Genomic DNA, 9634 nt, shown 5'->3' on the forward strand with positions numbered 1-9634 from the left:
CATTGAAGCCAGGTCAAGTGGGTATTATCTGAAAGTGTGGGTATTCTTGTGCATATGCCCTCTCTTCTTATCAGCTGGATGCTTCGTTCTCCACTGTAGTCCTCTGTGGCTACGTCGCTGACTCTGAGCCCAAGAGTCCCCAGGTCTTGGCACACTGCTGCTGATGCTCAATCTTATGCCATGTCAATTGCTTCTGTATTCAACTAGTCACTTAAAGCAACCCTGCGTCTTGGGAGGGGACTGTACAAGGATATCAATATTGAGAGACAAAGTTCAATAGAAACATTTGGAGATGACCTACAGTGTCCTTATTTTATTCGGAACATGTAATATTTTCAATGGTGTAGTAGTGTGGAGTTATAGGAAAACCACTAGACTGCTAACCATCAGGCAGTTCAAACCCATCAGCCTCTCCTCAGAAATCCTATAGACAAGTTCTTAATGAGTTGGAAACGACTCCATGGCACTTAACAACAACAACAACAACAGTATTCTCAGTATTATAAGCAGTTATGTGAGACAAAGCTGAACAAATCAAATTCTGTACAAAAGGTTCTCAGCAGTGTGGTCAACCTTCAATTTATTTGTAGTCTTCATTTTCTTTAGGAAAAAAGAAAAGTAGATGCTCATTTCTTAAAAGTAGACTAGCTCTAACAAAAATATTTACTGAGAAGTGTGTTCTCTAACCTGCTAAGAGTGTTTTTAAATTGTTTGAAAATAATTTGTAGAACATGGTCTGAAACAGAAACAGTGCTGTCTTATTCATATTCATTGCAGAAGTAATTACAGATTATTGTTGGCAAACTTGAAGTTTATTTTTTTTTAAAACAAACTATAAATGATGCAGTGTAAACTGTCTGTGGTATAAAAAGGAATTTTCATATTGACCAGTTCTGTTATTGCTTTCCTGCTGTACTCATGGTGGAGCTATTGGTTAAATACTGTCTTTAACAAATCCAAGGAGATACTCATACTGTTAATATAATTATTGTTTCAAGAGGAAGCCACATCCTACATAGCTGTTTGGTCCTATGTAAATGTTGATGGTTTAGATTATAGCAGTGGTTTAAAGCATTCACTGCAGGTCAGAGGTTCATGGTTTTTGAGCCCAGTCTTTTCTTTTACTAGGAATGTGTCCTTGAGTGTTCTGAGAGTGGTTGGCTTATCTATAAAATGGAAATAATAATGCCTCATTCATGAGATGTTATTGTGCATGAGGTAAGACACACAAAGTGCTGTAGGATAGGCACTGGACCACAAGGTCAGTTTGAATCGCAAGTTCGGCAGTTCAAACTTACCAGCTGCTCCTTGGAAACCTATACAGGGTCGCTATGAGTCAGCATCGATTCAGTGGCACTTAACAACAACAACACATTTATTTTATGTATTAGGATATATAACTTTGATGAATGCTTAGCATATTTCACATAAAAAGATGTTCAACCTTTAAGGCTACTTTTGATTTCTATGAAATTTCACTTGCCATGGTAGATTTTATACCACTCTAGGCCAATATTTAAAGGAGTTTTGGTAGCGTAGTAGTTATGAATTGGGCTGCTAACCTCAAAGTTGGCAGTTTGAAACTCCTGGCATTCCACGAGAGAAAGATGAGGATATCTGCTCCTGTAAAGATTTACAGCCTCAGAAACCCTGTGCAGGATCATTATGAGTCGGAACTGACTCCATGGTACTTAACAACAAGGCCAATATTTAAGGAGCTCTAGTAGTGTAGTGGTTACAAATCGGGCTGCTAACCACAAGGTCAGCAGTTCGAAACTACCAGCTGTTTTGCAGGAGAAAGATAAGGCTTTCTGCTCCCATAAAGATTTATAGACTCAGAAATTCTATACAGGGATGCTATGAGACAGAATCGACTCCATGGCATATAACAACAACAGGCTCAATATTTATGAGCACTAGCACTTAACAACAACAACAATATATTATAATATATACGAATCGGGCTGCGAACCTTAAGGTCAGCGGTTCGAAACTACCAGCCGCTCCGCGGGAGAAAGATGAGGCTTTCTACTCCCGTAAAGATTTACACCCTCGGAAACCCTGTACAGGATCGCTATGGGTCGGACCCGACTCGACGGCACTTAACAACAACAACAACATATATTATAAAAGGAGCTCTGGTAGCGTAGTGGTTACAAATTGGGCTGCTAACTGCAAGGTCAGCAGTTCGAAACTACCAGCTGTTCCATGGGAGAAAGATGAGGCGTTCTGCTGCGGTAAAGAATTACAGCCTTAGAAACCCTGTACAGGGTCGCTATGAGTCAGAACTGACTCCATGGCACATAACAACAACAACAAAAAAATATCATAAATTTAATATTTTATATAATGAATTTATTAGTTGTATACTTAGAATATCGCATATAAATGATTTACCTATAATTGTTAATTGGTAGTATACTATACTTATTTTTCACACTTACTTTTTTCAATTAACAATGTATCATGTGTTTTCCATGTCAGTAAATACATACCTTTATCATCTTTGATAGCTACAAGGTATTCTGTTTATTGTATAATGTAAATATAGGGCCCTGGATAGTGCAAACTGTGTACTAACCAGATGGTTGGCAATTTGAATACATCCAGTAGTTCTGAGGAAGAAAGGTCTGGAGGGTTACTTACATAAGATTTGTTTTTGTTGTTAAGTGCCATCAAGTCGGTTCCAACTCATAGCGACCTGTATAAGGTTTCTGAAGAGCAGCTTCTGAGTTTGAACCGCCAGGTCAAGTGCATTACCTCATAGTGCCACACCAGGACTCCATTATCACCACTGAAAATCCTATGGAGCTACTCTGAAGCACATGGGATTGCCATGAGTTGGAATCAACTAGATGACAGCAGGTAATGTAAACATAAGTGAACACTAAATGGTAGAGCTAACACTTTTCCTACTCATTACCTTATAATTTCCTCATATGGCGAAACCATAATAATGTGGCCAACAAAAGCAAGTTTATGAAGATTATTTGTAATATAGATTTATAGTTACTATGGTTAACAGTTACACAAGTTCTATTTCTATGCTGTGCATGAACTATTAACTAATGATTCTATCATTGATTGACAAATATTTAAAATAAATGTACACTTACTCCTCACTTGTTAACTATCTTGTTATCCAACATTTTGCCTTTACAACATAGTGAAAAATAATCTGACTATTTTGCACATTAAAGGCAGGCCTGGCAGTCACAAAAGCCAAGTTGGGAGCGGAGAATAACAGGCTGTGACGGTTAAGGCCATGTGTCAACTTGTCAGGGCCATCATTGTCAGTGGTTTGGCAGTTACATCATTCTCAGTGGTTTAGAAGTTAAATATGGCAGTTATGTAATTGTATGGAATTCTCCATTTTGTGATCTGATGTGGTCACCCTCTGATTACACCATTAGTTTGGTCTTTGGAACCTAACTACGTTGATTAGATTCCAAAGACCAAGGAATGGGTGTATTTTATTTTTTAGCTTATTCTTTTAAATTTATTTTTGTGCATTTTTTTTACAATGTACATAATATATTAGTATTGTTGCTGTTGTTAAGTGCTATTGAGTCAGTTACAACTCAGTGACCTTGTATAGGCTTCTCAAGGAGCAGCTTGAGGGTTTGAACCATTAACCTTGTGGTTCTCTGTCCAGGGTTTATAGTATACTGCCACACCAGGAGTCCAATATATTAGTATGTTTTTTTTTGTTGTTGCTGTTAAGTGCCATTGAATCAGTTCTGATCCATAGTGACCCTGTATAGGGCTTCCAAGGAGTGTCTGGTGAGCTTGAACCGCCAACCTTGCAGTTCAAGCTGACATTGCAGTCCAGCAGATTAACCAGCAGTGTCACACCAAGACTCTATATATTAGTATAATAGTAAATATTTAGGGAATGCATGCAAAAATGTGGTTAAAGTAGTTTGACCTATAAAAATGGCATAAAGAAGAAAAGTAGTGGAAAATATAAAATATCCCAAAATAGTGTATATTTATCACTTGATTTCAGCTCATGACATTCCCATGTGTGCAGAATAGAATTGCTCCATTGAAGTGCTATTGTGGCACAGTAGGATAAGCATTGGACTGCTAACCTCAAGGTTGGTGGTTCAAACAAATCAGTTGCTCCTTGGGAACCTTATACAGGGCCATCATGCATTGAAACTGACTCCACAACCCTTCACAACAACAACCATTGTTGTTGTTGTTAAGTGCCTTAGAGTCGGTTCCGACCCATAGTGACCCTGTACAGGGTTTCCAAGGCTGTAAATCTTTACGGGAGCAGAAAGCCTCATCTTTCTCCCGCGGAACAGCTGGTAGTTTCGAACTGCTGACCTTAAGGTTAGCAGCCCAATTCGTAACCACTACGCTACCAGAGCTCCAACCATAGATCACAGGATTTCCAAGACTGTGACCTTTAGGAAGCTTAGCACCAGACCTGACTTTCAAGGCACCTCTGGATGGGTTCAAACTCCCATCCTTTCAGCTAGGAGTATACTTAACCATTTGTGCCACCCAGGACTTCCTATTTAACACTGGAATGTGTTTTCTCATTCTTTCACATTTACTCAGCGTACAAGTGTGCTTTATGATTTGAGAATATACTAAAAGCAAAGAATAAAAAACACACAGAAAATTATAAGGAGCAAAAAATAAAAAGTCTCAACTGAGGGCTTGACTTGGAGAAAACTTAAAAGCCTCTTTAATCTCACATCTTTCCTTATTCAACATAGTTTTTCATTCCACATTCAGATTGCATAAGGAATTGCTCCTTGGATCTAAGAAAAACAGCAACTTCTGTGCAATAAAATTGGGTTCTCTTGTTTGTTTCTGGTAGACCAGGGAAGGCAGGGTCATTAAAACTAGGTTAAAATATGCACGGAGGAACTAAGCATCTAGGTAGAAAACATCTCTGAACTTGTTCCACTGGTCATTCTTGAAATTATGGCTCTGCCTACAGTGTCTGGGGTGGGGTAAGGGAGTTTTCATTAATTTTAGCAACTGTAGCGCTTCAGGATAAGTAGTGATTCAACCCTACCATCCGTTCCTCAGAAACACTATACAGGATCACTACGCGTCAGACCTTAACAATAACAACAAAGGAACATAGAGCTAATGATGTTGTTGCTGTTGTTATGTGCCGTGGAGTCGGTTCCGACTCATAGCGACCCTGTACAGGGTTTCCGAGGCTGTAAATCTTTACGGGAGCAAAAAGCCTCATCTTTCTCCTGCGGAACAGCTGGTAGTTTCGAACTGCTGACCATGAGGTTAGCAGCCTGACTGTAACCAACATGCAACTTAAACACATACACACACATGTTTAAGTTAAAGAAAATAATGTGACTAAAGGCCCAAACATTTTGACTCTAGAAATAGTAAGAAATCCTTTTGATTATAATGAAACCCAAAGTCAAGATACCTGTGAGCCACCTACTACCCAAAGGAATGTCTCATAGTTTCATAGAAATTTAAATATTCCCTACAAGTTGACCTTTTCATTTTCCTGAGAGTTTCCCTAAGGGTAAACCTCTAGTAGAAATAATTTGACTGAAGGTTCCTACTCCAAGAGTGGGAAAGGCATATAGAACTTCCCTAGCATATGAAAGCTATCTTTTCTTGTCTCCTATAATTTTAGAAGGTATTTTAAAGATGTTCTTAGGATGAGACTTTATGTGCAGCATGTCACAAGAGAGTGAATATTTATGATCAAATTGCTCTTCTAAAATGTATCATAAAATCGGGTTTATAGCAAAATGTTCTTCAGACCATTAGCTACCATAATTCTCCAGTCCTTTTCTTAGCTGTTTTATTAATAGTGTACAATCTTCATTACTACTAAATGTTACTTGTTAAAAACAGACCCATCTACCATAAGCCAGATTCTCCTCCTGCTGCCTTTTTTTTTTTTTTTTCATAAGATGACTACAAATAGCCTCACAATCCATCTGTCTGGGATGCTTAAGGGCCCTCCCACCTAGAAACAGGAGGAAGGAGCTCAGTGGCCTCTTCCAGGCTTTTCAGTTACTGTCCTTAAGTGCTGCCAAGTCAGTTCTGACTCATAGTGACCCTGCATAGGGTTTCAAAGGAGAAGCTGGTAGATTTGAACTGCTAATCTTTTTGGCTGGCAGTCCAGTGCTTATCTTACAGTATCACACCAGGAATCCACTTTAGAAAGTCTCAAGATCACTCAGCCTGGAATTATAATCCATTTTGTTGGATTTTCGAAAAGTTCTCTAATCTCATAGTAACTTGCTTTGCAAAATAAAAAGAGAGAGAGAGAGCAAGAGATGAAATTCAGTCACAATGTCCAAAGAAAGAGTGAAAAACTAAATCCCAGGAACAAAAGAGAAGTCCCTTTCTTCTTCTATTATTACTTTTGATGCCAGCGTCACCTTATAATGTCCACTTAGTAAAGCTGACAGCACTGTGTATGCTTTGCCCTCAGGCTCCGTCATGTGTTATCCGGAACTAGTGGAGGTACCTTCTAGAGGTCTCTGACAATCCCAGAGGAAATCTTTCTGCTTCCTCACTGAAGCCCAGTGGGGAAGGTACATGGCAGTTTAGCTGAGCCACATTGCTTCTGTGATGAGGATGGACATGGGAAGAGAGTGAAGCCATGCTGCAGAGTGGTTGGCAAATAATCAAAGAGAAGACAGGTAGCAGGAACTGCAAGGACTCAAGGGACACTATCTGAAGCAAAGTGACATTGATATCAACATCAAGGAAATGATAGAGGCAGATAATTGCTCAAGCAAGAAAAAGAGATAGGATGACCTAGTTTAAACAAAAAGTAATTTGCTAATCACAAAGCATAGAACACAATAAGCTCCTGTATTCACTCACACACAACAGGTATAGCCATTATCCAAATAGAACAATAGAAACAGAGATCCACTTAAATGTGACTGGTACTCAAACCACAGAGGCCTTGTCTGAACATCAACACTTATATTCTATTTTCCTCAGCCAGGCTGAGTATATACATAGTGTTTGTCTCTTGCCATCTGATTTGAAGAGCATGGGGGAAGGTCTCCTTACCCAAAAATCTCTCCCCTTCCCTCTAAGAGCTCACCCAAAAGACAAATTGGCAGCCAGTGCCACCTGCAGAGGAAAGATGTATCTTCTGTAGGCACCAGCTCTCCAAAGCTGACAGGCTGATATATTCTGCTGAATAAATCGAAAAACTTTCAAGTGGTCTAAAAAAGGGAGCCTGAAGTAGACTGCACTGCAGGGATCCAATCAAGTTAAGAATGTCGGGAGCCTGTGGCAACATCCACACAAGGTAAAAAAAAAAAGGCTCGAAAACTCTGAGTTAAGTGCAAATGAGAAAATAGCATGGTGAGTTTTGTTTCTTTGTGTATGTTTTGGATTTTATGTGTGTATGGGTGTTGTGATTTTTTAAAAAGACAAAACTGCAAAATTGTTCTTTTCATACATAGAGAAAAGCAGGCATGGAAAGTATTTTTTTCCTGGAAACATAGCAAGTGTGTTCACTTCCTATTAGAATTCTTTTTCTTAGGCTTGTTGACACCACCTGGAACTGATTGTCCTTTCCTCTAGGCTCTGCTCTCTGCTCAACCCAACCTTATCCACAAATTTCTCTGGAATGAATCCAGCTCTCATTGATGGCTCCTCTCCCTCAACTCCTAATTTACTTATTGCTTGAATCATTCAATGTAGAGCTTAATTAAATACTGCCTTGCCTTCTAATTACTTCCTATGTGTAAATTTCGCTCCCAAACAAGATTTTTAGATTTTTGAGAGCAGGGATCATGTTCAACACTTACATTCTATTTCTCTCAGCCAGGCTAAGTATATACAGGGTTTGTCTCCTGATATCTGATTTGGAGAACATAGAGAAAGAAGTCCTCTTTACCTCAAAATCTCTCCCCTCTCCTCTATGTATCTCTTTTTAATAAAAAAATCCATCCATTCATTTGTATTATGAAACTGGCCCAATTAAAGTATTAAAGATCCCAGGATCTTTAAGCTATTCTAATGAGAAATGCAATAGCAATAGCTTGAATGTTCAAAACCTGGGGTTTGACTCCCAACTCCACCACTTCCTGGTGGTATGATCTCCATGTGGTTTCCTTATCTATAAAATGGAGAAATAACATTCCAATCATGATGGTGTGATATATAAAAGAAAAAAAAGTTTGTATTATTTAGCACATAAGAAGCACTTGGTAAATTTTGGTTTTGTTAACAACAATATTAATAAGTGCCGAGAGAAAAATGTTGTAAAGCTTGTCATGAAGGGTTTGAGAATTTACCCTATTTGTAAGCTAACAAGTTAGCCTGCTACAGGCTGAATCAGAGACAGTGTATTATTGCTCAGAGTAAAGTAGCAAGGATGTTACGTTTGCATGAGATCCTTTGGCCCTTTTTGCAGTGGTGACATGGAGGTAGGCCCAGGTAAACACTATGCACTATGGGTTTGGGTCACAGTTGAGAAATTCTTACCTAGAAAATCCAAATATTTTATAATTGACTACAAGTAAATCTGCCTGATGTTTGCTGCAGAGAAGAACATTATCCTTATTAAATCACAAGAAGAGAACATTATCCTTATTTTATTGGTCAGTAATCATACCTGCCCTCTGTTCCAGAGAAAGACAATATGTCTTCCAAAGCTGTTCACTAGACAAATATCTTTAAAAAGATAGTCCAAAACAAAGACTGACAGTGCCTCTACTTTGAATGTGTGTAGAAATGAGCAATCCATGCAGAATCGTTTCTTGTGATGGGTGAATTAATGTATCAATTTAGCTAGATTATGGTTCCAAATGGTTTGATCAAACACTAGTTGAGTTACTGTCATGAAACAGTCACATGTGGCCTTGCTAAAGTCGATTACCTTCCATATTGCAATGTGTATGCAATACAATACAATGTAATCAACTTCCAATGCAATCAACTTCCATATGTAATGTGATGTGATCAATCATTCATTTGAGGTGTATCAGTGTAGCACAAATTCTAAACCTAGCACATTAGAATTTTAAAAAGACCAGAATAAACACAGACCCACAAACATACATACAAGGCAGCATAGAAGACAGACATTGGAGACAAATGCATTTACTGAATGAAACGAGAAATTGAGATAGACAAGGAAGGACTGTCTCCTAGAGCCACATCCTAAGTTGTGATTTTTAGCTTCCTGAACTTTGAGAAAATACATTGCTGTCCTTTAAAACCCCTCACTTACAATGTCTGCATTATAGCAGGATTGAGTAATTAAGACACCTCCCAATAAAGCCTCGGTTCTATTAGCAAAACCTTACAATCTACAGGAAGAGACAGAGAAGTAAGTTAGAAGTCAATTTTAAGTAACTTGAAGGGCAGGGAAATAAATAATATTTCAAAAGTCACTAAATATAATACATGTATGTTAATATTATGTTCAATGAGTCGTCATTGTAGGAATATTTTAAAACTACTTTCTTGTTTTTCTTGTTTTCAAGAGTAATTTTTGTGACAACTAGAAAAAAAAAGTCCAAGAATGTGCGTAGCTAGTCACACTCGTCTGTCTGTCGTGCTGTGGTGGTTTGAGTTGCTGTGATTCTGAGGGCTATGCCACCGGTGTTTTAAATAACCAGCAGGGTCACCCATGGTGGACAGGTTTCAG

Source organism: Chrysochloris asiatica, unplaced genomic scaffold (assembly GCF_000296735.1).
Source record: "Chrysochloris asiatica unplaced genomic scaffold, ChrAsi1.0 scaffold00019, whole genome shotgun sequence".
Taxonomy (NCBI): domain Eukaryota; kingdom Metazoa; phylum Chordata; class Mammalia; order Afrosoricida; family Chrysochloridae; genus Chrysochloris; species Chrysochloris asiatica.